The sequence below is a fragment of the Lactuca serriola genome, chromosome 3 (genome assembly GCF_051521515.1).
Source record: "Lactuca serriola cultivar US96UC23 chromosome 3, Lser_US96UC23_V15, whole genome shotgun sequence".
NCBI classification, from domain to species: Eukaryota; Viridiplantae; Streptophyta; class Magnoliopsida; order Asterales; family Asteraceae; genus Lactuca; species Lactuca serriola.
Window position 1 is genome coordinate 57488342 of NC_136410.1, and position 6000 is coordinate 57494341.

Below are 6000 nucleotides of genomic sequence, written 5' to 3' on the forward strand. Positions count from 1 at the left end.
GAGAATCCTTTCTCACATCGTGAGCCCTAAGTGGATGACCAGCAATGGGGCCAAACGCTTCTGACGTCGTGAGACCTCGTGTCTCACGTCGTGAGAACATTTTGAGGCTAAAAACCCAACTTTTAAGTCCTTAATTCATTAAGCCTTTAATCCTACTTCTTCTGAAAGCTACCAAGGAATCCAAAGGCTAATAAAAACGATTAAGTGATAGACATGCATGTGCCAAACATGTCCTAAACCATCTTAGGTCAATATGACAAGAAATGGACCCAAACTCAACCAAGATTCATAAATTACAACCACATTCTAGATCCATAAGACTAAATCATGGAGAATGACTCCTTGATCCAAAAAGTTGACAACTTTATGGTTCCTAAGCATGTTATCCAACATAAACATGCAAGAGGGGCTTAGAACTTAGATCTAGAAATCGAGCTCATAAAGATTTGATCTTGGATACTTATAATGGTCCAAAATGTGCACAATATGATGAAGATGAAGCCTCCTTGCTAAACCAAAAATCTATGACCAATTCTTCTTCTTCTTCTTCTTCTTCTTCTTCTTCTTGCCACCAAAACACTAAAATGGATCCAAAATCACCAAGATAGATTAGGGTTAGATTTTCTGAGTTAGGGGGAGGTGGAGGCTGAGAAATGAACCCTAAAACCAAGATAAGGGGCTTAAATACATGGGAAATCCTAAAACTTTATGGGCTTGGGCTGCAGCGCTCCTCATGTCGTGAGCTCAGTCCTGGATGAAAACTTCATGCGGCCCTCCTCATGTCGTGAGCCTCCATGCATTACGTCGTGAGGATCCATTTTTCACAAAAATCCAATCTTTGACCTTTCAAAACCCCAACTCGATTCATCCAAGGATACGTATTTTACATTTTCAAAACAATCCATTTACTAATAAAAGTGTTTACAAGACCATTGTTTCCAAAACATGATTTAAAATCAGAGTCTCCTAAGATCCAATCAGTTGTAAAAGCAAGGCTGTGTACGGTCATTCCTTCGCCTTGCCACAACCATCTGAAGCATATGAAACAATAAACTGAAACGGTAAGCACAAAGCTTAGTGAGTTCCCCGAAAGTACCACCACACAAACATATTAAATATACAAAAAAACATGCTCAAATAATCATGCATGGCTCAATCAGCCTCGGGCTGGAATACCAGGCATGTCTACGGTGGGCCAAGTCATCCTCAAGATGGAATACCATCGTATCATAAGCGGTTTGGTCAAATCAACCACCGGGTTAAATACCAAACATGTCAGGTCCAATCAACCATTGGGTTGGAATACCCTAGGCCTATTGATTGACTCATAAAGCAATCCAATCTCACCATATACCATACAATCATATTGGGTCCAATCAACTATCGGGTTAGAATACCCCAGGCACAATCATCCATCGGGTTGGAATGCCAATATACAACAGGTCTAGTCACCCTCGGGATGGAATACCCTTAGGCCCAATCAACCATCAGGTTGGAATGCTCCTGGTCTATTGGCTCACGCACATAGCAGTTAAACCTCAACCAATAACCAACATATAACTAATCAATAGACAATCGGGCAGATCTATAGATCCCTAAGCATATCATCATGCTATATACTAGTATACCGATCTAACAGATCACTACACTATAATAGCATGCATAACAAGATATTGAATCTAAAGGGATGGACTTGGTGCCTTCGACCTGCAAGTACAGTGAGGAAAACTCACCTCAAACCAAGATAATCGAGCACTCGAACTGCTGCTACCAGAAAACCTCGTACTGCATCATCAGATAATATTCCATCAATAATTGATTCCCGACCAAACACGAATTCTAGTCTAATGACCAAGTCTTTAGAGTAAAAGTCCATTTTACCCCTTTCCTTACTTTGCCAAACTCCAAAGACCAATCCAATAGCATCATAAGCCTAAATCCCTTAAATGACACCACAAGGCCCAATAAGGCCCAAATATCCAAATTGGTCCCAAACCCCATCATAGGCCTAACCGAGAGGGCCTAATATCCTAAAATGACCATAATATCCAATGGTCAACCCTAATCAACTTCTGGTCAATGGTCTAAGGTCAAAAAGTCAACACATTAAGAAAGCCCAACAGACTGAGTACGCCCTATGTACTCAATTGGTATGCTCAACATACACCCACTTGACTCAGTACGTGCCGCATACTAGGAGGTATGCCCCACGTACTCATCCTGCCCACATTCCACTTAGATAAGGTCTTAATCCCTTAAGCCAAAATGTCTAATGCTCATATTTTGATCCAAATCATGCCTTAATCCATGAATTTGTTATCTTTGAGCTTTTCTATGGCTCAATGGGTCCCAAATCCAAGTTCTTACTTTACAACTTCATCAAAGAGGCTAAAACACATGCATGAGTTGATATCCATTATCGAAATCATATTTTTATGCATTTGGGACACCTAAAACATCCAGATCTAGTGTCCAAACTCTTGGGGCAAGCTCAACCTCATAAAGACAAAGCAAAGGTACCAAAATGTGCCATAAACCACCCTAAACAAGATCTAACCAAATAAATGCCAAGATGAGAGCTTTTTACCTTCAATAGATTGCAAAAGATGAGAAACTTATGGATTTACAAGCCCCACTCCAGGTGATGAGCCCTCAACAACCATCAATCTCTTCTAAACGCACAAAACACTCCAAGATTCCTCATAAAAGCTTAAGAACTCCAAGATGGTGGCTAAGGGTCGAATATTAGGGTTTAGGAGGCTTGGAGATTGATAAGGGACAAGACTCAAGAACAAATGATGCTTAAATAGGGTCAAGACCCTAAAAAAATAGGGTTTCCATCTAACGGGAGTACGCCTCACATACCCCTCAGTACGCATGGCATAGTCAAGAAGAACCCACGATCCTTTAACCACTATGCCTACTTGGTGAGTAAGCCCCGCATACTCGACCAAGCTCCAAAACACTTCAACTTTATTTGGCCATAACTCATTCGTCCTAAGTTCATTTCCAACGAACTTTACATCCACAAAAAGATGATGTGAAACCCTACACTTCTATCAATTCACCTTTGCCTTAAAACCTCCCGAACAAAAACCCAGAATTCATAAAGGCCCAAACTGCAAAATTACGATTATACCATTGGGTTCCGAAACACAACCAAACTCTCAGATCAATTAATCTGTAACACCCACATCCAAAAGGCTAATTCTCTTCTTCCTTAAGGCCTTAAGCCTTATGGTAACCGATCTTCGGGGCACTGCCTCGAATTAGGAATCGATTCGGAACAGGGCGTTACATAATTTTAGAAAAAAAAAATTATGATTTATTAATGTAGATAAGGAATGTACCTCGGTTTCCTTTTTCATTAAATATATTTAGTAAATATAAAATATAATTGATTAATATCTAATATGTGGCATTTTATTATTTGACATTTTAATAAAAAAAAATACAAAATAATGATATGTGGACATTAACTAATCCAAAATTACCACAAAATGTCATGTTTCAAATTGAATGAAAAGTTAAAATTTGGCAAAAAAAAAAAAAGATTTTGATTTATTAAGTAGATATTGACTAAATATTAAATACAATTAATTAAGAATTAATAGTGTGCATTTTATTAATTAGCATTTTTATAAAAAGAAAAAAAAACAAAAATACCATGTAGATATTAATTAATCCAAAGTTACCAAAAAAAATATTGGGTGTCAAGTTGAATAAAAAGTTTACATTTGGAAGAAAAAATATCATTTATTAGGGTAGATTAAATATAGTTGATTAATTATTATTAATAGGTGACATTTTATTAGTTAGCATTTTAATAAACACAAACACACACACTAACGACACGTGGGTATATGAATTAATCAAAAATTACTAAAAAATATCATGTGTCAAATTAAAAGAGAAGGCGACATTTGTTGTTTTGTCTTCTAATTTATGTCCTGTTGTATTTTAAATATTTTTTTTTCATTTTAATTGTCTTTTTAGGATTTAGTTTACATTTTGTTGTAGCATGTTTTTTAATTAAATGTTTTTTAATATTTTCTTTAATTTTTAAATTTGTAACAATTTAATTTAAAAAATAAAAATAAAAAGAAGTAAGTGGGTTGGGAAGAATTAGAAAGATGGTTTTCATATGTTTTAGGATTGGACGATGGAAGAAGATTGAAACGATGGAAGAAAGAAGAGAGATAAAAATTGATCTAACAATAATATGACAAGTGGATGAGAAATGATAGAAAATATGGATACCCTCCACCTTAATAAAGAACTCACCATGAATATTATATACCTTAATTCACAAACACACAAATACCAAGCTAATTTTGTAATTTTTGGTCCAAAGACAATACAAGAAATGAGAGTATTACCGACGACAGGCGCCGCCGCTAAAGGTATTAGCGGCGACATGTCGCCTCTAAAGGATCGCCGTTGTTGGCTCGTCGCTGATGCTCGATTGGTCGCCGCTGATGCTCCATTTTTCGCCACTAAAGTTGCGTCGCCGCTAATGCTCTCCATCGCCACTATTAATATGTATTTCTATTCATACAAATACATATATACATACATACACATATAAAATGCACATATACATACAAAAATACATACACATACATAAAAATACATATATACATAGAATTGCACATACAAAAACACAAATACATACATAAAATACATTCAAAATACATATATACATACAAATGCACATACAAATACACATCCTTATCTACAAACACAAAATACACATATAAATAGACATCTACAACATCAAAATACACATATACATACAAATGCACATACAAATACACACTCGTATCTCAATGCTATAAATTTAGTAAGGAGAAGTGAAAAGGAAAAGTAAAAAGAGAAAAATGGAGCAGAGATGGGTGAAATTGCGAATTTTTTTGCGAAATTCCGTTGAGGTCGATGACGATGGTGAGACAGAAGAAGGGAGAACACAGAAAAATGGAGCAGAGAAGGGTTTTATTGTCGATGGCCTTTAGCGGCGATGCCTTTAGTGGCGACGCGTACTCATTAGCGGCGGCAAATGGGAGGGAAAACAACGCGGGGTTTTCTACATCATTGGATCGTTGCTTAAATCGACGGATGTGATTGAAATGACACGGATCGCCAAAATAAGCTTTTAGCGGCGACGCGCACTCTTTAGCGGCGACACACCGGAAGGAAAACAACGCGGGATTTCTTATGTCTTCCTAGTCGTAGGATCATATCTTAAATCAACGGATGGGATTGAAATGATGCGGATCACCAAAATAAGTCTTTAGCGGCGACGTGGACTTTTAGCTGCGACAAAAAACACGTTTGTTTTTTGTCAGTGCTAAAAGTAGGGGTGTTCGTTTGGATGGATCAGTTTGATCCGATCCAATCAAGTAAATCCAAATTGATTTCGGTTTTCAAAACATGGATCCGAATTGTCCAAACTAAATTCAAATCCGATCCGATCCGATCCAATTACAATTCGGTTGGATCAGTTTTTATAATTCGGTTTTCAAAAACCGAAACATTTTAAAACGACATATAATTATAATATTACCCAACTTTACACAAGAAGCAAAAACAAATAATTTAGTTGTGATTTGAAATTTATAAAAAACTAATAAGAAGATATATTATAGTTAAATATTTTATACATACAAAACTTTCGAGTGAATGCATATTAATGTTTTTTTATCAGGTGAAACGTTTTGAACCTATTTGAAAATATAAATTACAAAATTAATAAATAATTATAGATATATATTATAAATAGATAAATAATAAATGTTTATTCGGTTCTTATTTTATAAACCAAAACCAATCCGAAATTCAAAATAATAATTCAGTTTTGTTGAAAACCAATCCAAAAATCCGAATATCCTAGTCCAATCCAAATTGTCAAATTGGATAATTCGGTTTTATCCGAATAATGAACAGTCCTAGCTAAAAGTCCACGTTGCAGCTAAAGGCGTCACTGCTATTGTCGGTTATTCT